The following is a 25,603-nucleotide window of genomic DNA, read 5'->3' on the forward strand; positions in this document are numbered from 1 at the left end:
GAAAAAATGAAAATTAGGAGGTTTTCTAGAAGATTCCACTTATCCTGCAGATGTCTCCTGCTCATGATCTAAGACTTTTTGTACCTAGAGCATGTAATCCAATACCTGCTTCATTCATAATGACGCATTTCGTAATATTTTATATACTTTTAGTATAACATTTAGAATATCAAATGGGATACTGACTTGGCATACTTTGGTGCTTCTCTACATTTTAGATGGGGAATGTCATTCTCTTCTGAATTTTTCAAAATTCTGGTTTATGTCTATTTTTCTTTTACCCAAATAAATTTCTTCCAGAGTTTATGTTCTAGCATACGGATTTTTTTTTATTTCCCTAAAATGTCATTTTGGGACTCATTTATAGCAAATACAAATCAGTTGTTAAGCCTAACTTTTTTGGAAAGATTGTTGCAGGCTTTGACAGGTTTGAACTTCATCTTGGTCATCAGCGCCATCTTTGATTCACCAGTTGGAGATGAATAGACTGTTGAAATTCGTTACCATCGAAGCCTCTGACAGGTTAGTGCACTATTCTCCTTGTCTGTGTGTATCCACCAATCGGTACTGGACATTGCGTCGAAATAGCCATCAAAAGTGTCATCAGAAGCCAGTGCCTATCATGGCTGCATGTGGCAAATTTATAATGTTGGCTTGTTTGTCTCTATGAAAATTATTGCTGAAGAAAAAGTTAAAGTACACATTATCTGAAAAGTAACTGGAAATTATCTGTTGAAAAAGACTCATCCATGGAAAAGCCTTCGAAAACGATTAAAATAAAATTTGCAACGACAACAAGAATAAAATAAAGATAAAAAATGATTAGAAATAAAGGCTGGTATAAGATAAAATGGCGATCTCTTAATAAAAAAGGAAATAGCCCAAAGATATAACCGTTGATTAAAAAAGAAAAGTATATCGCTAAAATTAGTTGAAACGCGTTTGAATAGCAGTTCTGTTACAAAGAAAATAGCACTTCTTTGATTCCGTTCAACAATGCTGTATTCTAGCCTACTCTTAGGGCTCGAAGGGGGGGGAGTAATAGGGGATTTCCAATCCTTTAGTGGGCTAAAAAGAGACTTTAGCCCACTCTTTTTCATGTGACTGAGGATGTCTCTTTCATTTTCTACACTCTTATGCGTAGTTTTGCCTTTCATTGCGAAAAAAATGGAACCAGGCCAAAACCAGAGGAGGGGATTCTGGATTCCAGTCCATTTATAAAACGTGAAAATTTATTTAAATTATTTGCTTTTGTTCAGCCCCCCTTCCTCCCCCAAGTCGAAATTCTTGGCACAGCCGGAAAAAGAGAAATTCTTGTAGAGACCATAGGAGGTTGATGGGGTGTGGCTGGACTGTAAAGATGAAACGAACTTTCAGTGGGGCTTCGTTGCGGATTTATATAAGCTTTGGGGTTTGTTGCTTCATTACTTTAGCCCAGAACTCACTGACTTGAGTAATTGGGCCATACCTTTATTTAAAATCTGTTCCATTTGTCTATACTTTAATTTTGTTTGTGTATGAATTGGCGGAAAGGACCATTCAGATTTATTTTGTAATAAAAATAGATGAAATTTTCCCTTTTATGCTGTTCTTCAGCATTTTTTCTCACTTTTTAATCGCTGCAAAAGATTGGATGCCCAATGACATGTTTGTCAGTGACTGAGGTAATTGTTACATTTGATGGCACTTTTGGTGGTTAAGCCACAAATATGGTATTCTTTTTTAAATTGTTTTCTTAATTTTTTAAATCTTTTCAACGTTTTATTAATACTGAAGGTAACTGAAAAGGTATATTTTGGACTTTTTTTTTAACTTTATAAGATTCGGAAAATATAGAGGAGGAAGGTAACGAGGTATATTTTCTATCTTTTTTTCTCTTTCTTTTAAGTGGCAAAAAATCGACGGTCAAGGAGACTAGTGCACTAAAGCTCAGCGAAGGATAGCACTTTCCAAAAGTAAATAAATGTTTATTTAAACTGCAAGCTCCCTGAACTTGGGATTCGGGCGGGGGGTGGGGCAAAGCTGGACATCAAAAGGAACTATATGCAACGTGTCATGATTCCAGAACATATGGGAGGTCGAATGCTCTTAATATGCAGAACTGAGCCATATGTGGTTATTAATTTATTCGCTATTGCAACATTTTGTCTCTGCAGAATTTGCAGTCTTTGATTCTCTCCAAGAGGATCTGTTGCCTTAACTCTTTCTTGGTGAAGCCTCCTGGGTGGAAAAATCCAATAAGAACAAATGTCGGTTCACCTCTTAGCTACCTTCGGCGCTGGGAATAATTCGTTTCTTTAGATGACAAGGGGAGACATCTATGTTTGCCCAACACAGAATCATTCACCTTGTGTTTAAAGGAAAATCAAGTTTTCTGTACACTATCCAAACACGAACAATGAAATTATGGTACAATATGTGTAAGAACCATTGCTGTCAATAGCCAATGGAAATAGTAGATTGATTCCTTCTCTGAACTTTTCTGCATTAAGATAGAACTTAGTATGGCGTAAGAAAGTTTGTGTCTTATCTAACATGTTGAATATTTTGTAAATTTTCTTCTTTTTCAATGCTAGTAGTACCCACTGTTTCTTTGCAAGGCTATTTTTGCTTTCTATGTTCGCTAGTTAAGTGTTCTTACTGCCATTCTTGTTTATACCGCTTTATAATTAACCATATCTTTAAGATACATGGTGCTTATCAAATCCACTACCAACCCCCCTAAAAGGATAAATGAAGGTATCTTGAGCCTTGTAATAGCTCAGTCCCTTTATCCGTCCTTGCCCCAAAGTCAAATCGAATTATGTACATTTATGAAGGTTTAAGCTAGTAGTCATTTTCTGCTCGCTCCTTGAAAGGACAGATAGCAAAATTTGTTGGTGTCAGAGAAGAGGAAATTGTGTCCAATAAGTTCCGGTCTATTTGGCTCACAGCATATTCATTTACTCTCGACTCTCTTAGTGGCGTCAACACGAATTGAACGTAATGCAAAAATTGTTAGTCATATTTTTGGGAGCTCTCAAATCAAGTCAGGCTCTGAATTAGCATTAGTAAACGCTGAAAGTCAGTTTCTTTAGGGTTTGAACAGAATAAATATGGCAGCGAGTTTTTTCTTTACGTTATGGTACTACCTTCCTTATATAAAGTTGATTATCAGTTGTGTTTAATCTTTTCTATCAAAGTTATATAAAACTTTTATTCTTTTCATCGTTAAAGAACTAATGGCTTATTTTTAATAATATAAAATCGTTACGTTTTTACGCCTTTAGAGAAGAACTTGTTTTCAGTTAATTTTGGAGCTGTAATACCCGTATTCTTGGAATACAGGTAACATGTGAGTTATTAGTTAATATAAACTGGGTTTGAATTAAACTCTTTTACTTGTTTAATTATTCATTTCAATTCTCATTGCTGAAATGGGAATGAAAACGCAGGTTTTGCTACAGGCAACATGTGTGTGCTCTGCGATAGAACACCTATAACGCCATTGATTTTTGACTATGTGCCAAAGTGCTATATTCTACTGTTACTAACGTAGATGGTAGATGGTTGTTTTGATTCAGGCGTTTAAAGTAGCATTATTTAAATAATACTGGAGTTTTTACTCGCTCTAAAGACTTATTTATTAATGGGTAAAAGGAGTTCCCAACCAATTTTTCCAAGGCGAAAAAGTGCTCCACTTTATCTGTCATTAGAATACCTTTATCAAGGTGGCACTTACCAAGCGTGGCAACATTGTGAGGCACACCTGATGCTCCGAGATGTACGCCAGGGGGTGGAAAGAAAATCACCTATCGCACCATAATACGCAAAATGAAATTGCTTCAAGGCATCTATCAATATTTTCGAAAATTTTAAACAATGAACGAAAATGTATTTGCTTAATATATCTGCGCTGTTTTTGCACGGGATCAAATGGTGGTGGACTATTATGAGTTTTTATATAATTAGTTGTAAACGATTGTACAAACGAATGTTTCTTTATTACATTGGTTTATTTACGAACCATCTGTTTTCTGACGAATCTCGCTACGGCAGGTTTGCCTCTGGCCTAGGAAAATCATCTCCACCAATGCCATAAAACTCACATAATCAAAATCACCAAAAAAACGCGAATTTTCTTAAGTAGTCCTTTTCTTTGGCTTGTTTTGTCAAAATTGCGAAACCAATTAGGTCAAAAATTGGTGAGTTATTGGGGTAATTTCTTCCTATTGTCACCAAAATTTCAATTTTGCTACAGAACTTTTTGAAAATCAACATGTTTATAATTTTATTAGCATGAAACAATAGTGGTTTAGTTTTGCCAAATTTAGCTGGCAAACCATAATTTTACCTGCCCAGTTGGAAAAATTCAACCCAATTTCAGCATAAATATGTTAGCCCAACTTCTTAATTGCTAGACACCGCCTACAAACGATAGTCTTAATCGAAGAAAATACTTGAAAAAGGTTAGTTCAAGAAGTCACAGCTCTTACTAATACTTTCCCCTTTTCTTATTTATTATAAAAGAATATTTACTTTCCATTAGCGTCAGATCACAATAGTTCTCGATTAGAATTGGTTGAATTTAAAATATAGCCTATTATCTGCTTATATAAAGGATAATTGCTTTTAAATTGTTGATATCATGATCCCATAAACAAGCAAAAGCTTTCATTGACTTGTGTAAATATATTAGACAATGACTATAACGATGAAATAATCCAAAATAAAAGATTGTCTTTGGCTTGCTTTTGACAGTGATGTTGAAATATATTGTTGCGATAAAAGGTTTCTTGTTTGACCTACTTCTCTGATCAACAAATTTGGAGTTATCTCCTGATGTTTCGAGTCAGATTAAGGGGTTGCTAACTCTTGGTCATTTTGTGCATATAGGAGACAATAATGCTTGAATGCATTTCGGATTTAGTGCCTACACAAATTAGAAGATAAGTTTTTTTTTATATCTGAAATGACCAACTGAGTCCTATTTTTGCCCAATTGTCACTTGCAATTCATGCTGTTCGGTGCATTTGTTGAGGGTTTGGTCACCTCTTACGTCTGCCACCAAACACTCCTGCGAGAATTCCTTACAATTTTGATATTTGTCCTCCCAGTGGCAGCATCCAAGGAGAGGATATAAGCAGCAGGATAAATTCTTCAAAACTAAGGGAGAGGGGCTGCGTTTTTCAGAATCAAGGTTTTTCAATTTCTTCAATGAAAATGCACAAAAAGTTTGTTTTCAGTGAGAATACCAAAAATGGTATTTTCCAAAATCTACGGGAGGGGGTATGCTTCCCCCTAGTTGGCACCACTGGGTCTAAGTTTTGATTGAGTGAAGCAACAGTCTGAATAAGTTCCGTTACCAGATCAAAGAGTATGCGAAACTGGTAAGAAGTTGATTTACCATGGAAATATTGAAAAAAAAACTGCATAGCACCATCGTTAAAAAATTAGAAAATTCAAAGGAAACTGAATAATTGAAAATATTATTCCTTTTTTCATAGAATTAAACTGAAATTTATCAGTAGATAACACTTAAAAGGATTTTTCTTTTCTTTTAAGAACAGAAAATCCCATTAAGAATTAAATTCCCGTCTGATCAAATTGGGCCTAGGCTAGCTAGATCGGGGAATTTTTGGCAGGTAAAGTAGGCTAGTTGACTTTACAGCTGATACTTGAGATTTAGTCAGGGGACATTTACCCCTTTACCTCTACGCTTTTAAGTTCTAAGTAATTAAGTTTCTACACTTTAAGGTTAAAATGTGAATTAGATAAGGAGACCAATGTTGAACTATGTGATAGAGGGATCTAACAGGTCATTGCCTTAACTTTGGCATTTATTTTAAATGGGTACCCAATCAGGAGGTGGAGGAAGAATTAAGTGACAAACTCTCTGCATCCGAAATTTTTATCTTGCAGTTGATTTTGTTTGCTCTTTCTTTTATTTTGAGTATATGCCCTTTTCGAGGAGAGTTTTTTCTTTGTATACGTATATGAATTCTGTACTCAATCTCTCTATATGGACTCGAATGTTATACCCAGTCAATAGTTTCCAAAATTGGATTTCACCGTAAACAAATAATGCATATGTTTTTTAATTTACTGCAAATTATATTGTATATCAACTATAGACAGCTCCTGATTCTATGAAATGAAAGTTCATGTTCAAAATTGTCAGTTTTGTTCGAAGTACATCAAATTATGTATTCCTGAAGTTTTTTAACCATGCTACACTTTTTGAGACAAAATATGTACCATACGTTTATAAAGTCTAAATGCCTAAAATCACCTATAGAAATAAATAATGTAACGCGTTTGTGCTCTTTCAGATATAGTAATGCGTCTAGACCTTTTTGTGCTGTGGGAGGGGGTCTCATCCGGGTTGCAGCGGTAACTAGCAACCTAGGAAGAGACGATCACGCCCCATAGTAAATAACGAAAAAGTTCATAACTTCTAAAACTAGAATCAGATCAAAATACGAAGTACACTATTAGGACCAACTTTCCCGAAACCCCTGGAGAGGATATTTATAACTCCTTGGCTTGAGAAACAAGGGATCTATATTTTTGTGAAAATCAAGAAAAGTGGCTGAAACCACGATTTTTTTTATTCTCAGATAGCAGGGCACTGGAACATCGTAGAGAGCTGTTTAATGGCTCATTTTAAAGGAAATCGATGGGGTAAAAAACATTTTGTATTAAAAAAAAAGTTATTTTTAATGTAAAATCCTTTTTTGCGAAAAACTGCATTTTCATGGTCAATATTGATGAATGACGTCATAATCGTAGGTATTTAATCATCATAACAGAGAGCTGTGTAATGGCTCATTTTAAAAGAAATTGCTGTAGGCTATATAGAAACCTTTTGATATTAACAAAAGTAATCAAATAGTTCGTGGTAATGAACTGTAAGATTAACTCTCATCTGAGGAAGAAAAATGAACTCAAACCAGCATGTGAAGCAAGTCACAAAACAGAAAGCTGAAACGGGCACGCAGACTGACAAAACTAAAAATGGTACTCAAACTAACCAATTAACAGGAGAGTCAAGGCAAGCAACCGAAAAGAAGAAAGTTGAAACTGGCACGCAGACTGACAAAACTGAAAATGAAACTCAAACTGACAAAACTGAAAATGGTACTCAAACTGGAGAAATAATAGGAGAGTCAAGCCAAGCAACGGAAAAGAAGGTAAAAAGCTATCAGGAGTCTCATAAACAATCAGATTCAACTTCGAAGGAGGTGATTGGAGCTACTGAAGATACTCCACTAAAAATAGAATTTTATTAAAATTTCTATCCAGCAAAATTTCAAATTCAGAGCAAAACATTCAAAGAAAACGTACTTGAACTCTTCAGGAAGCCATTTTTGTCTAAAGTACCTAACACCTCGAGTCTGAATGAAGCTGACATTAAGTCCACGGTTTTAATCGTTGCCACAGAGTGAGTTGAACTCGAATCCTTCAGTGTCGAAGGAGAGTCCTCTCCACTATACTTTGACAACTTCTAATTTGAATATACTATTTAGTTTGTGATGTCTAAGAAGTCATGATATATATATATATATATATTAAATGTGTGAAAATTTTAATAGAAATTTAATGGTAATTACACAAAGGATCGGTATAGATGGATGACAGATTGCCAAATATTGTCCTTGTCGGCCAAAAGTCTAGGATTAAACAGAAAGAAGATTATTTGTCGGTTATTTGTTATTTGTTGGTTTGGATTATTTGTTATTATTTGTAGAAGATTATTTGTTATTTGTTGGTTTGGAGAATGAATAAAGGACAGATTTAAGGGAAATTGGAACTTCATGGGAGGTTGTGTAGAGAGATTTTCGGATAGAATAGGATGGAGGAGGAGCTTGCGTAGCTGTGTTAGCCTAAGGCATCTTAGTGTTGTGGTGAGTTCTTAGTAGTAGTTATTAGTAGAGATTTTTCTTGATATGTTTACTCTGAGAACCCACTTATTGAATGGTTTGTTGTTCTTGTATGTCCAAATACAATATTTTAAGGTAGTATAAATATATCGTGTTCTTTTAAATAATTTCTGAGACCACACTGGCTAATCATGATAAACAAAAAATCGCGAAGAAAGGAAACGAGGACAATTAACAGCCAGTGAAAAAATTGAAAAATTATGCAAATATTTCGGTCAAGACCTCCGCTTGACCGTCCTCAGTGCAGAATAAAACTGATAAAAATTTAAAAACCAAACCTTAAAATAAAAATAAAAATTTTTTTTATTTTTTTTGCATTGTCATATTATGATAATTGGAATTACAGTGATCATTGTATGGGAAGGGTGTAATTTATATATTTTTTTTTTTTACCAGTTTGCTTATTTTTCAAACGACTGTTTTTATTTTAAGGTTTGGTTTTTAAATTTTTATCAGTTTTATTCTGCACTGAGGACGGTCAAGCGGAGGTCTTGACCGAAATATTTGCATAATTTTTCAATTTTTTCACTGGCTGTTAATTGTCCTCGTTTCCTTTCTTCGCGATTTTTTGTTTATCGTGTTCTTTGGGAAAGACCATAAATGCAATTTTCTATTATACGTGTATGTCATGTGTATAATAACTGCAGTAACGACAATGCTCTTTTTTGTGCGTGGAGAGTTTGTAACAACCGCAAGTCTCGGTTTCTTGTTCTAGCGCAACTAATAAAGGGGAAAGGGAAACAGATTTGTTTTTATGCATTGTCATATTATGATAGTTGGAATTACAGTGATCATTGTATGGGAAGGGTGTAATTTATATATTTTTTTTTTTTTACCAGTTTGCTTATTTTTCAAACGACTGTGTTTTGAAACAAATCCATGACTAGATATTTTTAAAGGTAATTAACAGGATGAACCGAATTCCCATAAAGTTGAAGTAAATTCAGGATCAATGATGGTGTCTTTTGAAGAGACAGCAAAGTTTCACTTCCTGTTTTTTCAAGACTTGTATTTTCATTATTTGTTTTTGTTAAAGGTTTAGGTTGTGAGAATTCTCATTTTTGGTTCTGTTTTGAGTTTTCATTGGACTTTTGATTCCAATGGAACGTGTTGCTTTGGGGGGGGGGGGGCTCAAGGGGCTTCAGGATTCATTCAGCTTTAGTCATTATATTATCAGATGATGCCAATATGATCTTCATCAAATAGAGTTTCCTGAAATTGTGTTTTTCGTGTTTCTTTTTTTTGTGTTTCCCTGAATTTCCCTTTCTTCCATTTGGTGCTCGAGTTATATGTGCCACCTACTTATATTCAGGAGCAATAATTGTCTCTTGGTAAGTTCAGAAACGCTTGTGAAACAGTCGCTTAACCTGTAAGGAAGGTAATGGAAAAATTATGTTGTTCTCAGGCTTTAGTCATGGAATATTTGAAATCAAAATGGGAAGTATCATAAACGCATTTGTTCGGCAGATATGACTTCAGATTGCACTAGGTTGTGTTTTTAGTTTTTATTGGTTTGAGCTGGGTTTTTTTTTTCACGAAATTTGCCAGAATTCATGTTCGAAATTCGTTTTATTTGTGTTATGCCCGTGCCACATCATAGTCACATCTATCGATAAAGAAAGCCAAATAACATGAATGATAAGGTACTTTTCTTGATTTTAGCGTCACACTTGTATTTAAAAAGCCAAAAATTAAAATGGCAAGAAATTAGTTTAAAGAGTTTGTACCAACAGTATTTTGTGTCCAACTGTTCTCTATTAATATTAAGTCTTCTTAACTTTTGTCAGATTCCTCTCCCAGATAGAAAAACTGCTGCTCTAAGTTTCCATCTTTTCTAGTTTAAAATTATGCCTTAAACCTTGACCCTGATTGGTCAGTCAAGAAATTTATGTTTGAAAATTGAACAATGTTCAAATCGAGAAATTACGAACGGCAAACATAATTGGCGCTGCAGTCGTGTGTAATTTTATTTATCGACAAGTTAGACTATTATGTGGCACGGGCATTACTTTCTCTTTGGCGATTTCATTTTACTTGTGTAGATGCTCTGGGGGAATTGTCCAGATAAATTTTCAACGGAGTTGGAATACTCTGGGAATTTTTCCATGGAGCAGGGGGGGGGGGGTCACTGGAGCAATCCTTTATGGGGGAATTATTCACCAGGAGAAGTTCTCTGTGGTAAAATTTTCTACGGGAGAAACTTCATCGGGGGGGGGGGGGAGGGATTTCAGGGAAAATTTTTCCACACACGATGTGTTTCTGGGATGACTTGAAAAACAATCAGAAGTAAAATAAAAAAAAATACTAGGTGAATTTTTCTGGTGGAATCGTCCGCAAGAATTTTTCTCAGGGGGAGGAGGGAATTTGCTGCGAAGATGGAATTGTCCTGGGTTATTTTCCGGTGAAGATTTTACGCTGGAGAAACTTTACATAGAGGAATTTGACATTTTTGATGGAGGAGAAGGCAAATTTCCCAGCATTATTTAGAAAACGATCAGAATTTTCAACTGAAAGTAAGGAATAACGTTAAAACTCAAAACGAACATAAATTATTCTATATGTAAGGGACTGCCCCCTCCTCAATACCCCGCTCTTTACGCTAAATTTTGACCTTTTGTTCCAATCCTTTAAGAATGACTCCTGAAACACAAGGTCCGTTTAATTAGAAGTTTTTTAAAAGTACTAAAAAACTTTAGCGTAAAGAGCGGGGTATTGAGGAGGGGTCAGCCCCTTTCATACACGGAATAAATTCTGTTTGTTTTAAGTTTTAACGCCGCTCCTCATATTCAGTTGAAAAAAAATTGTTGTTTTAAATTTAATTTTTGCGTAGGTTATATAAATTTCAGAACAATATTTTTGTAGGCAAAACATCCGCTTTTACGGTCCACGAGACCGTTTTTTCAATGTGTCTGAACTTATTATTAAGGGTAATTTTCGCAGTTACCCTGTTTTTTTGTTCGTAAGAAGTTAATCCATGCAAGTATAATCGTGACGCGAATCAGTCTTGTAAGAGTGAGATGACACTAGCTAAGTTTTCTTCTTCTTTTTTTTCTACCGACTTCAACTAGCTTTCAAAGCCCGGCAGGTGTGTTCCAAACTGTCTTGTAGCATTCTACTGTTCCGTCGAACTTTTAACAGCCGAATGGCAAAAACAGCCATTTATAGTTTGACTCCCTTGGAGTGGTTGTACTCTTTCCTTTCAATGTAGATGAATGTGTGGCTAGTGTTGAATCTTAGGTTGGAAGATTTATTCGTTCTTTTTTAATATTTTGCTGAAAGGCTACGTTTTTCCTATCACAGAAAGCAACTAACTTGAGTCATTTTAGAGGTTTGGCAAATGGGAGTTAATTGAAATCTTTGTCGTAGAAACTTGAAAAGGGGCTCATTTAATTTGAAATTCAAATGGCTTGAACGCATTTTTATATTCGAAAGTGATTTGAGGGCAAGTAACCCCCCTCTCGCGCCCTCTCACTTTTCCCGAAACACATCCAACCAAAATTTTTAGATAGCCATTTTATTCAACGTAGTTGAAAGACTTGGAAATTAGGTCTTTAAGGACGACAACCCCTCGCCCCACAACCCTCAGGGCAAGGTTTGTAAGTTATGCCCTGGGGGCATATAAAGTTTTTATTGAAAGCGTTGTCGTAGAAACTTCAAAAGGGCTCTTTCAATTGGAAATTGAAAGGGCTAGTGCCTTTCAATCACTAGCAAATCACTGCCGATCAAGCCCTCTGGCACCAACACAGCCAATGAACAACAGGGACTGCAACAAACAGGCACCCATCCCAAAAATACTGAAATGATATCATTATAGGTGAACCCTCAAATCGGCCAACCCGGCCGGATGGGAGTAAGGTAATCAATAGTCTGGAGAAAAGCTATTTCAGTGGTAGATCCAGGGGGGAGGGCAAGGGGGTGCGCGCCCCCCTAGCGTAGTCTAAAGTGGTGTAATTTATTTAATTAACTCAAGTTTGCGTTAATTAAACTTGCTCCTAACGCAAGTTTATCGGATCAACCTATTTTGCGCCCCCCTAATTTTTTTTTATCGAATCAACATATTTTGTGCCCCCCCCCCCCCCCCTAAAAAAAATTACGGATCTGTCCCTGTTTTACTAAGCTGAAAATTAGAAAGAGGCATGAGAGTATTCTTCAGTAATTTCATATGTGGATCGTAATAAATAGTAAACATAGATATACTTACATTTGAGTATGACATTTTGGCCTATCAATATATGTTAGCTCTCTGTGAACTAAAAGTTGACTGGAGTGATTTCGTTATAGATCAATAATTCAAGTTTTATAACAGAATAAAATGAATTTTTCATTAGTTGTGAAAGAATTGACTTTCAAATATTTTTCTATCTTTTTGTTGTTGAAATAAAAACACGGATCAAGGAACTAATTTAAAATTCTAGGCCAACTCAAATATCGATTTTTTAAATAATTTACTTTAATTTTCAATTTGATTAATTTAAACTTAATTTTTTATTTATTTTTTTCTTTTTTACCAGAATGAATAAAAAACGAACATAAATTAGATAAACATGATATTAGATATGGCCGTACTAGACAAATTCAGAAATGATTATGTTAATTATGATTTTAATACTTACTTTTGTTTTACTAATTAAAAATTCGTGGCTTATTTAGATATCAGCATGTCCTAGGATGAAAGGATTAGAATGGCTTTTGAGTCTTTGACGGGGAGTTAATACAAAACAGAATACAAAGAGGGGATAATGCTAAACCATATGCTTTCAAAAAACCAGAATATAATCAAAACTTTATTGATGAAAATTCTTTTAAATGCTTTCACCTTTAGAAAATTAAGCAGTCGGAAATTAGTTAAGATTTTAAGCAATAAATGTCGTCATATCTATTGAAAATGCATCTAATAGAATTTTGAGACAGCCAGTCTATAAAAAATAGTCTAAATATCATATAGCCTGGCTTCTCGGGTTGAAACAATCCACAGAGATTAGGGGCAAGGATTGTAAGTTATGCCAGGGGGTATTTAGGGTTTTTCTGGAAGGGATAGTTGTTTAAGTTTAGAAGAGGCTTTGTCTTTCTCCCTGAAAAAGACAGTGTCAATATAAAACGAACAGAAATTAATTAAAAAAATTTTCCACAAATTAGTTTTTCAAACAAAAGTAAAGAACTCCATTAAACCAAAAATGAACAAAAATAGCATCAAATTATGTACCAAACATACAACTACCACAAATTAGTATCAATAAATAAATATAGCCAGAAACAAAAAAAAATAAAAATAAGTCAAACTCAAAACAAACATAAATTAATATGAGTGGGGTTCTAAACCACATGAGTTCTAAACTCTAGACTATAATTTGTATTTTACTGAAAAAATTCAAATGAATTTAGTGAAAAAAATGTGTTTGGTCAGTGAATCAAATAATCTACCAAGCGTACTACTACCACAAATCAGTATCAATAAAAAATCAAACCCAAAACAAACAGAAATTAAATATGTCAAACTCAAACGAGCAGAAATTAATCTGAGTAGGGTTCTAAACCATCTGCTTTCTAAAAGCCAGAATATAAATTTGTACTTTATTCAAATTTTTTTTTTTTAGTGTTTTCACTTTTTTAAACTTAGGAAATAAAAAACTAATTAAGATTTTATGGAATAAATATAAGCATATGTACATTAAACTGACAATGCATATTTTTCTCAGTAAATTCATTTGAATTTTTTTCAGATCTTTACTGAAAACGTTTGACAATAAGAGCTCAAAATCTTATTCTATGGCCAAAAAAATGTATTCTTTTTCTTTTTAATTCTTGTATAGCAGTTCTTTAAAAAAAAAAATTTTTTAATGTTTTCACTTTTATAACTTTAAGAAATCAAAAATTAATTAAGATTTGAAGGAATAAATATTGGCATATGTATATTAAACTGACAATGCAGATTTTTTTCAGTAAATTCAATTGAATTTTTTCAGCAAAGTACAAATTATATTCTAGCTTTTAGAAAGCATATTGTTTAGAACCCTATTCAGATTAAGTCTTGGTTACATCATGTGTTGGTTAAGCCTGTGCATGAATTAAAAAAAAAAAAAAAATCAAAATTAAAAAAAAAGTATTTTCAACTATGACTGGGGGGAAGGGGTAATTTTCCTCAGGGAGTGTACTTAATGGGGTTTGAGAATTTACCAAGAGAAAACACCTAAACCTATAGATAATAGCCTAAGCAATTAATGAACTTCTGAAGGATAGATTGTCATTGGACTCATCAAATTATTAATGTCTAAGCTATTAAAGATGAAAAACGCAACGAACCTAATGAACTAACTTTGCTTATTTTTCGCTCCGTAGTAATTTAGACGAAAATTTAGCATTTCCCCTGAAAATTTTGAAAGAAAATTCTGTGAATATGGAATAAAAACACAATTGAAAAATTGAAATGAAAAAGAAAAAATTAATACCGATTTTGACACATTTTCTTGACTAATTATAAATACATACATTGGTGGGCGTGTAATAATAATTTAAGCTCGAAAGATAACTAACTTACAATAATAATTTTTCTCATGTCAAAAATTACCTTATTTGCAGTCATATTAAAATTACTGGGAATTACGAAGTTGAATCGGAGCTCTCAAGAAGGGATGTAGCTCCAACATTTTATTGGGGGAGGGGGGGGGCAAGAGGAGTCAAGAGCATGGGCTATAGAATCTTTTTTCTCCAAATCATTGCCCGCCTGAAACAACGCCACTGCTTTGAAGGGTATTTTTAGAAATAGACTTAATTATGAATACATTTTTCAGTAAATTCATTTGAATTTTTTCAGCTCTTTACTGAAAACGTTTGACACTAAGAGCTCAAAATGTTATTCTATGGCAAAAAAATTTATTCTTTGTCTTTTTAATTCTTATATAGCAATTCTTATAAAAAAAATTCTTTTTAATATTTTCACTTTTATAACTTTAAGAAATCAAAATCAATTAAGATATTAAGGAAAAGATATAAGCATAGACAGGATATGTATATAAAACTGACAATGCAGATTGTTTTTCAGCAAATGTATTTGAATTTTTTCGTTAAAAAGTAAATTATGTTCTGGCTTTTAGAAAGCATAGGGTTTAGAACCCTATTCAGATTAAGTCTTGGTTACATCATGTCTTGGTTAAGCCTTGGCATTAATAAAAAAAAAAAAAAAAATCGAAATTAAATTCTAAAAAATATATTTTCCACTATGACTGGGGGAGGGGGTAATTTTCCTCAGGGAGTATTCTTAATGGAGTTGGAGAATTTTTCAAGAGAAAACCGCTAAACATAAAGATAATAGCCTATGTAATTAAAGTATTTGTGAAGGATAGATTGTCTTTGGACTCGTAAAATTAATAATGTCTAAGCTTTTATAGACGAAAAACGCGCCAAATCTAATGAACTAGATTTGCTTATTTTTTTTGCACCGTAGTAATTTAGACGAAAATGTAGTATTGCCCAGGGAAATTTTGAATCAAAATTCTGTGAATGCGGAATAAAAACACAATTGAAAAATTTAAATAAAAAAGAAAAAACTTAATACCGATTTTGATACAATTTCTTGACTAATAATAAATACACACATAGGCGGGAGTCTAGTAATAATTTAAGCTCGAATGAGCACTAACTTACAATAACACTTCTTCTCATTTAAAAAATTACCTTATTAGCAGTCATGTTAAAATTACTGGGAATTACAAAGTTGAATCGGAGCTCTCAAGCAGGGAAGTAGCTACAAAACTTTATTGAGGGGGGGGCAAGATGGATATCCATCTGACAGTGGTGTATCCAGAGGGGAGCAAGGGGGGCCACCTCCCCCAAGCGTAGTCTAAAGTAGTGTAATTTACTTAAATAATCCAAGTTCGCGTTAATTAAACTTGCTTTTGACGCAAGTTTATCGGATCAACCTATTTTGCCCCCCCCCCTAATTGTTTTTATAGGATCAACCTATTTTGCACCCCCTCCCTCCTAAAAAATCCTGGATCCGCCCCTGCCATCCGAAAAGTCAAGAGCATGGGCTATAGAATAATTTTTCTCTAAATCATTGCCCGCCTGAAACAACGCCACTGCTTTCAATGTTATTTTTAGAAATAAAATTAATTATGAATAAATTTTTTTGGCCATATAATAGGATTTTGAACTTTTAGTGTCAAACGTTTTCAGTAAAGAACTGAAAAAAATTCAAATAAATTTACTGAAAAAAATATGCATTGTCAGTTTAATATACATATGCTGATATTTATTCCTTAAAATCGTAATTAATTTTTGATTTTTTAAGGTTATAAAAGTGAAAACATTAAAAAAAAATTTTTTGAATAAAGTACAAAATTATATTCTAGCTTTTAGAAAGCATAGGGTTTAGAACCCTACTCAGATTAATTTCTGCTCGTTTTGAGTTTGACATATTTTAATTTCTGTTTGTTTTGGGTTTGATTTTTTATTGATACTGATTTGTGGTAATAGTATGCTTGGTAGATTATTTGATTCTATTTTGTACATTAAACTGAACGTGTACATTTTTTTCACAAGGCTTATTTGAATTTTTTTCAGTAAAATACAAATAACATTCTATAATTTAAAACGCATTGGGCTTTTAGCCCTTCTTGGATTAATTTCTGATCGTTTTGTATTTAACTTATTTGTATTTTGTTTTGTTTTGGGCTATAGTTTTTCATTGATACTGATTTGTGGTAGTTGTATGTTTGGTACATAATTTGATTCTATTTTTGTACATTTTGGGTTTAATGGAGTTCTTTACTTTTTTTTGAAAAACTTACTTTGTGGAAAAAGTTCTTTTTAATTAATTCCCTAAAGGAACATGGCGAATCGGTTATTGTCCTAATGGAAGATTTTTTTTTTATTTGAAAGGTTCAAATGTGTTTTCTTAGCTTGAACAAGAGGTTAGGCAACACATATTTTCGTGCCGATTATTTTGATAGAACAGGTTTTGTCTGCAGGATATAATGGCTCCAATAGCTATAACGATGAAAATACATTTATGTGATAAAATGAAGTTAGCTTCAAAAATTTTCACTAATTGTGAATTATTTTAGACTTAATCAATTACTTTCCTCTAAGTATCGTTATTACTTGGCTTTGAAAGTTCAAGGATGTAACTATTTAGAAAATGATACTTTTAGATTTTTCTCATAAACGTGAATTTCTCACGATGTCGCTGTAGAACTAAAATAAAAGTTAAAATAAGTAACTGCGTATGAATAATGCCTCAGTGCAATTAAAAGTAGATTTCGTCACAGTAAATTGTAGGTTACCTCTCTGCTGTAGATCCATCCTCTTCGGTTCACGGGTTTGTGTCAATAGATTCGTCAAGAGATGGACATTAAATACTTTCTCCTTTGCCAAGGACCGGTGGTTTATCACCTGTTCGTCCGCAGGTAGATCTTCCAGTATTCTATCCATTGGTGCTTGAGATTGAAAAGATTTCTGGTATGACAGATGATGGTTCTCGTAAGGGGCTGCGCGCTTGGTCACTTAAATATACATTTATATGAAGAACAAGGTTGCATAAATGTTTGGAAAGTATTTCAAAGGCGGCTAGAATAGTTGCTGTTGGTTTCCTGATCTTGTAAGCGATTTTCCAGAGTCTAAATATGGTCTCTTTTTATTCGGTCTCAATTTGCTTAGTAATTGACATTGTTTAAATTCGAGATGTGTTTAGAACTGAAATTAATGTAAGGCATAATAAAGGTCTGTCAGAGGAAAAGGCAATATGTTAGATGTAAAGAGGAATATCTCAGTGAAACGTACAGAGGATTAATTTTTTATTTTTGACATAAGTCTGTTTTTAAATTCTGTTAAATCTATACGTTGTTTTTGGTACAACGTCTAGTCTAGCTGCAAATTTTAATTTGCAGAAATGTCCAAAATAAAAATATCATCTTGGCAGACGTGATGTTTAGGTGGCAACAACAGCAAAAGCTGAGATCACATACATAGACCCACATCCAGGATCAGAGGCAAGGTTAAAGGCATGGTCAGACTCGGAAAATGGGGTGCACCTACGAAGAAAAGTGGGAAGTCCCTTGAGTTTTCGCGCCTGAAATCCCGTCGGGTTTGACTAATCCGATTCGTATTTAAGAATGGGCCATGATGCGGGTCAACCGGCTACGACTGACAGATTATGTAATTAAATTTGTGTGCGATTTTCGCTATAATTGATGAGTTGGAAATTATTGATCCTTTCATTTGAATACCACACCTTAATTTAAAAAATTAAAGGTAGACATTTTTGGAGCCTAGCGTTGATTGCAATATTTACTGATTATTTTTTTTTCGGTCTATGTTTTGTGTGGTATCACCAATAAATTAGGGGGGGGGGGTAATCAAGAACATAAGCATGAATTAATTTATTTCAGGAGGGTATAAGTTTTAAGAGAAGCGTGGTCTATTCTTTAAATCTTTCGTTTAGATCAGGAGTGTTGGTTTTTGGTTTTCAAAATGTACTACAGTCTATAACTCAGTTTTGGAAGCGGAGTTATATACTAGGTTACTAAGCCAGGGTATATATATATATATATATATATATATATATATATATATATATATATATATATATATATATATATATAGGCCTATATATATATATATATATATATATATATATATATATATATATATATATATATATATATATATATATATATATATATATATATATATATATATTATATAATACACACTCGAGAAGTGAAGTTTGGTGAGTGAAGTTTAGTAACAAAATTATGAAAACTAAAAAAAAAAAAAAATTATGGAATCGGGGCCTAACCAAAATACCAACTAAATCATGTTCAAGAAAACAAGAAAATTAATTTATTAATTTCGGAAAATAGCACAATTACCAAGGGAAAATGTCGTTTACCCTTGCAATAAAACATTTGAAGCAAGGCATTTGACAAGGCACTTGTTGAAGCTACTCAAATGTCACAGAGTAGTGTGTTCCCATGGTACACGCCCACCATCGAAATCCGTTGATTTTACGATTGCCTCTATAATTTGTATGTTTTTGAAGTTTTTACCAATTTGCCCTCCCCCCACGAAATATGATCCTTGCAGAAATAAATTTCTTTGTATGTTTCTGATGGGCTTCTATGCTCATAGAGCTTCCAGACAGATGCCCTATAGGTCCAGGCGTTAAAGAATTTTTCCTTTCAGTTTATTTTACTGATATAACAAGCACACTTGATACAAGTGTGCCAAAGTTTATGGAAGTAGCATAAGAAAAATTGTGAATTCGTTTATGAAGCCTCTGTTCCTGCTTTAGACTTTGTATTTACGCTTTTATTTTGGAAATATCAGTTGTCTGAATGCAAATCTCGATCATATTTGCTTTCCCATTGTCTGATGACTTTAATGGTCTTCATATATTATTATTCTTTGTGGAGTACATGTCCATCCTCCTATTTCTCACTATGTCTACTTGGTTTGGCCCGTCTTCGAGCTCTGATTCCTGCTTATTTCAGATTTTCTTAAGTATTTTCTGTGTGATTCCTTTTGAGCAAGGACTACTTTTTCCGATCTTTGGTATAAACTGAGAAAACGATTCAAAACATGTGTAGAAGTGCCGACAGGTATGCAGGAACTTATTTTGGCAGGGAGGAGGATTTGAAAGATGGACAGGTTCTATAAAAAAAGGAAAGCCCTTATGGAGAACATCCTGTTAGTCATTTTCTTTGGCGAGGAAGGATGTGTCAAGTTCCTCTGGGTAGGAGTCTGTTGAACTGATTATAATTCATTACAACAGTTTTTTTTTACAACCGTAATGTCGGCTGAGAATTCGAGGTTGCAGCATAGAGGACTTTTTTTTACAAGTTAGCTAAGTTGACCAATTTTGTTGTGACTACATAGATTTCAGGGCTTAGATTGGTGCTTTACGTAAAGTCGTTAATAAAGAAACTAGACAATCCTGCGATCTTGAACTCTGCCCTTTTGTCGTGTTTTTCACTTTAGAGATTCTCCCGAGAGTGGTCACGCTTTTTTTTGTTGTTGCAAAAACGTCTATCGTCAGCAGATTATAGCATTAATATCTGACGACGAGAGTGAAATTTGATTTAGTAGTAAATGATTAAAAATCCACCACATTCATCATCAACTCTTAAAATTACTATTTTGTATGACTCTTGAACTTTAGTCTACACCGGAAGACACTTTCACTGTTAAGATGTGGAAGAATTTGTAAAATAAAAGTAATGAATAAAGAAGATTAAAGATGGATTCTTGCTGAGAACGTAATTTAACTTGTTCTTGTGGTTACATTCACTTGACAAGTAAATCCTTTGAAAACGTATCAAATCACTTAGACTCTTGACTTGTTATTATCTGATATGATTTTTTTTTCTTTTGCTTTTTTAAGAATTAATTTAAAAAAACTTTCCGAAAAATAAGTTTTTCAAAGAAAAGTAAAGGCCATTTTAAAATTAAACTAGGAATATAAAAATACCTTTTAAAATGAAAAATTAAAATCACCAGAAATCGCTATTAAAAAATAAATGAAACCCAAAACAAACAGAAATTAAATAAAGAATTATGACAAAAACACAACAAGTAATAATATAAATGAATAAATAGATCTTAAAGCGAGTTATGCTTAGGTTGAATATGAAAATCAAGCTTAAGACAAAAAAAATATTTTTCTATTGAAGTACAAATGAAACTTAATACGAACGGAAATTAAATAAACAATCAATGCAAACAAACATACAATAGATATTATTGTAAATTAATAAATAAATCTTAAAACGAGTGAAACTTGAATTGAATATGCAAATCAAGCTTAAAACGAACAAAAATCACCACGAACAAGAGTTTGGGTATCACCTCCTTCTCTCACTGTAAAAATCTAAAACCTACTGCGTCATTGGCGCTTTGATGAAAGCCAAGCTCGTGACAAATATTTTCTGTTGTGCTTAATATTGATAATAATCATTAAAATTATAGTAGCATTTTGAAATGACAAGCTTTTAGCAACTGATATCATTTTGAATCAAATCTTAATTTTAGTCTACAAGCTCTTTTTTAAGATGCTCAAGACAAATTTAGTTTCACTATAAACAAGTGCTTGGATACTGCCTCCTTTCGTAACTGTAAATAAAAACCAAAAGCCTACTGCGTCATTGGCGCTGAACTGAACACGAATTATATTACAAATATTTTCTTTTCCAGTTCTTACAGCATTGAAAATAAAGCTACAATTAAAGTGAAATAAATTCTGGAACTGACGGATCTTTCAATAATTAATATCATTATTCATAAAATATTCAATTTGATGTTGTTTATGCTTTCCAAAACTGTTCAAGACGCATGTAGTTTTCAGTAAAGCGGCAATGACGCAGTAAGTATTAGACTTTTACAGTGAGAGAAGGGGGTCATACCCAAACTCTTGTTTATGGTGATTTTTGTTCGTTTCAAGCTTGATTTGGATATTCAATTTAAGTTTCACTCGTTTTAAGATTTATTTATTAATTTACATTAATATCTATTGTATGTTTGTTTGCATTAATTGTTTATTTAATTTCTGTTCGTTTTAAGTTTCATTCGTACTTCAATAGAAAAACATTTTTTTGTCTTAAGCTTGATTTTCATATTCAACCCAAGCATTATTGGCTTTAATATCTATTTATCCATTTATATTATTGCCTGTTGTATCTTTTTTCTATGATTGTTTATTTATTTTCGGCTCGTTTTTTGTTTCATTCATTCTTTAATTTTTATTTCTAGTCGTTCTGGATTTTAATTTTAAAAGGTAATTGCATCTTTTTAGCTTAACTTTAAAATTGCATTTATTTTTATTTGAAAAACTTATTTTTCGGAAAGTTTTTTTAATTAATTTTTTTCGTTTTTTATTGCAGAATATTTCAAGGTTTTAAAAATTCCTTATTTCAAAATCAAAATCAAAAAAAAAAAATCAAATATTCATCAAAGTATCAAAACTGGTATCAAAGTAACAATATCACAATGGAAAAATGGGTTTGTGTCAACCTCGGGGTTTTTGTTATCGGATGTTTGAACTATTTTTAACAAAATGGCTATCTCAAAATGTTTATCGGATGGTTTTGGGGAAAAAAGGCGTGGGAGGGACTAGATTAAGCTTCATTCTCTTTTGACTCTTTAAAAGTGAACTAGAACTTTCTATTTTCAATCAAATGAGCTCTCTCTGAAGTTTATACGAGTATCCCTTCTATAAGAACCATATATATCCACAGAGTTTAACTTACCACGCCTGTCCCTGGGCCCTGGGGGGTTGTGAGTAGAGTAGTAGGTACCATTTTGCTTACTGCCATAGGAATTCCCATGCGATTTGCTTACTGCCATAGGAAAAACATTTCCAGAGCATGTACTTATGGATTTGGGTGGATTATGTTCCTTCCTATGCTATTTTAAGGGCTTATGTTCCCTCCCATGCTATTTTAAGGGCTGATTTTCCCTCCCATGCTATTCTAAGGGTTTTTATTTCCTCCCGTGCTATTCTAAGGGTTTATTTTCCCTCCCATGCTATTTTAAGGGATTATGTTCCCTCCCATGCTATTCTAAGGGCTTATATTCCCCCCATTCTATTTTAAGGGCTTATGTTCCCTCACATGCTATTCTAAGGGATTATATTCCCCCATGCTATTATAAGGGTTTATATTCCCTCCCATGCTATTTTAAGGGCTTATGTTCCCCCATGCTATTCTAAGGGCTTGTATTCCTTCCCATGCTATTTTAAGGGCTTATATTCCCTCCCATGCTATTTTAAGGGCTTATTTTCCCTCCCATGCTATTCTAAGGGTTTATGTTCCCTTCCTATGCTATTCTGGGGGTTTATGTTCCTTACTATGCTATTATGGGCCTTTACGTTCCTTCTTATGGAATTATACACCTTTTCAAAGACAGTCAGAACTCCCTCACACAGTTTGACGTGCAAATTGCCAAAAAAATTAAGTTTTGAGGAGATTACGTTCCTTGGCACCTTTTCATGTTTTCAATCAGATGAGTTTTGAAAGCACAGTGTGTACAAGTGTGTAGGCTTTGTTATTTAAAAAATTGGACGCTACAATCAGAATTCTTTGATTGACATTTGCAAAAAAGGGTTTAGCATTTGCAAATTTGATCCTATTAAGGTGGAAAAAAAAGAGTTTAGCATTTGCGAATACTCCAGAGCCGACTTGCTAGCGAAAAACCCGTGTGATTGACTTGAAATAAAATTTTTTAACAAGAAATGGCTGAAAAGTGTTTTGGGGGAGATGGGATGATTGTGTACTGTATAATACACAAGTGATGTTTGGACAGTGTTGTCAATTTAAAATAGTTTAACGTTATACTATACGAAGAAGTAAGACGAATTTTTTTTTTTAAATAAGTGGTTCTTATATATTTTATAAGAGCTTTACGGGGTTTGAGAGACTCGGTTGCCCAATTCCGTGTGGTTTTTCTTTACTTGGTGCCCATTGAAAACGAAATTTTTGTGTTAAATAAGTAGTTTTTGTATCTTTTAAAAGAGCTTTAAGGGGTTTGAGAGACTGTTGCCTGATTCCGTGTGGTTTTTATTTACTTAGTGCTCATTAAAAAGATATTTTTGTTTTAAATAAGTAGTTCTTGTATCTTTTAAAAGAGCTATACGGAGTTTGAGAGACTCGGTTGCCTGATTCCATGAGGTTTTTCTTTACCTGGTGTCCATTAAAAATGAAATTTTTGTGTTAATTAAGTATTTCTAGGATCTTTTAAAAGAGCTTTAAGGGGTTTGAGAGACTCTTTTGCCTGATTCCGTGTGGTTTTTTTTTACTGGGTGCACAATAAAAAAGAAATAGTTGTGTTAAATAATTAGTTTTTGTTTCTTTTAAAAGCTTTAAGTGGTTTGAGAGACTCTGTTGCCTCATTCCGTCTGGTTTTTCTTTATTTAGTGCCCATTAAAACGAATTTTTTTGTTAAATAAGTAGTTCTTGTATCTTTTAAAAGAGCTTTACGGGGTTTGAGATTTTAATGCAGTAGTTTTTCTTAGTAAGGACACTCGATATCCTAAAAGTGTTTGATTTAAACTTTTACCTTGAGAATCGATGTTGTTAGAAGAATTTCAAAGGGATCGTTTATGAGTGCTGGCGTATCTGATGAAATAATTTAGGTCGTATGATCAATTTAATTTTTTTTAATGCAGTTGTTTTTTAGTAAGGACACTCGATATCCTAAAAGTGTTTGATTCAAACTTTTACCTTGAGCATCGATGTTTTTAGTAGAATTTCAAAAGGATTGTTCATAAGTGCTGGCGTATCTGATGAAATAATTTAGATTGTATGATTAATTTAATTTTTAATTATTTTTTTTTTGCAGTAGTTATTTACTAAGCACACTCGATATCCTAAAAATGTTTGATTCAATTTTTACATTGAGCTTCGAAGTTTTTAGTAGAATTTCAAAAAGATCGTTTATAAGTGCTGACCTGTCATTGATGAACTAATTCATGTCGCATGATAATTTTTTTTTTATGCAATAGTTTTTTCAGTAAGGACACTCGATATCCTAGAAGTGTCTGATTCCAACTTTTACATTGAGAATCGATGTTGTTAGCAGAATTTCAAAAGGATCGTTTATGAGTGCTGGCGTATCTGATGAAATAATTTAGGTCGTATGATAAATTTAATTTATTTTTTTTAACGCAGTAGTTTTTTAGTAAGGACACTCGATTTCCTAAAAGTGTTTGATTCAAACTTTTACCTTGAGCATCGATTTTGTTAGCAGAATTTCAAAAGGATCGTTTATTAGTGCTGGCGTATCTGATGAAATAATTTAGGTCGTATGATAAATTTTTTTTTTTAATGCAGTAGTTTCTTAGTAAAGACACTCGATATGCTAAAAGTGTTTGATTCAAACTTTTACCTTTAGAATCGATGTTGTTAGCAGAATTTCAAAAGGATCGTTTATGAGTGGTGGCGTATCTGATGAAATAATTTAGGTAGTATGATAATTTTTTTTTTTTTAATGCAGAAGTTTTTCATTAAGGACACTCTATATACTAAAAGTGTCTGATTCAAACTTTTACCCTGAACATAGATGTTGTTAGCAGAATTTCAAAAGGATCGTTTATGAGTGCTGGCGTACCTGATGAAATAATTTAGGTTGTATGATAAATTTAATTTATTTTTTTAATGCAGTAGTTTTTCAGTAAGGACACTCGATATGCTAAAATTGTTTGATTCAAACTTTTACCTTGAAAATCGATGTTGTTAGCAGAATTTCAAAAGGATCGTTTATGAGTGCTGGTGTATCTGATGAAATAATTTAGGTCGTATGATAAATTTAATTTATTTTTTTAATGCAATAGTTTTTCAGTAAGGACACACGATATCCTAAAAGTTGCTAGCGAAAAACCCGTGTGGATGAGTTGAAATAAAATTTTTTAACAAGAAATGGCTGAAAAGTGTTTTGGGGGAGATGGGTTGATTGGCAGAAGGATGTATTAGCGAAGTTATAGTGGAGGGCGAGTTGCTAGCGAAAAATCTAAGCTAATAAGGGTTTTTGACCGTAAACTCTAGTTTTTTGTAAGAAAATTATGGAAAATACAATTCGTTGGTTCATAGGTGAAACTTAAGTCCAGGTATGGATCTAAAAATAAACTATTTCTGTAGAATCTGAGCTAATAAGGGTTTTTGACATTTTTTTTCATGAAAGCAAACTATTTTTTT

The 25,603-nt window shown here is 33.1% G+C and overlaps 1 protein-coding gene across 2 annotated transcripts in view; it reads left to right on the top strand.

The window, feature by feature from the left end:
- The window catches only part of LOC148953014 (cytotoxic granule associated RNA binding protein TIA1-like), a 316,849-nt gene that overhangs the window by 30,909 nt on the left and 260,337 nt on the right, over positions 1–25,603 (top strand). Inside the window, exon 1 of one of the 2 annotated variants that reach the window (XM_089088229.1) lies at positions 258–522. The exons of the other annotated variant lie outside the window; for it this stretch is intronic. The gene's annotated coding sequence lies outside the window, so the exon portion shown is untranslated. Of the gene's footprint in view, positions 1–257; positions 523–25,603 lie in introns of those variants that run through there. 2 annotated transcript variants of the gene reach the window in all.

The sequence above is a fragment of the Artemia sp. Qi Xiang Cuo genome, chromosome 4 (genome assembly GCF_049724085.1).
Source record: "Artemia sp. Qi Xiang Cuo chromosome 4, ASM4972408v1, whole genome shotgun sequence".
Lineage (NCBI taxonomy): Eukaryota > Metazoa > Arthropoda > Branchiopoda > Anostraca > Artemiidae > Artemia > Artemia sp. Qi Xiang Cuo.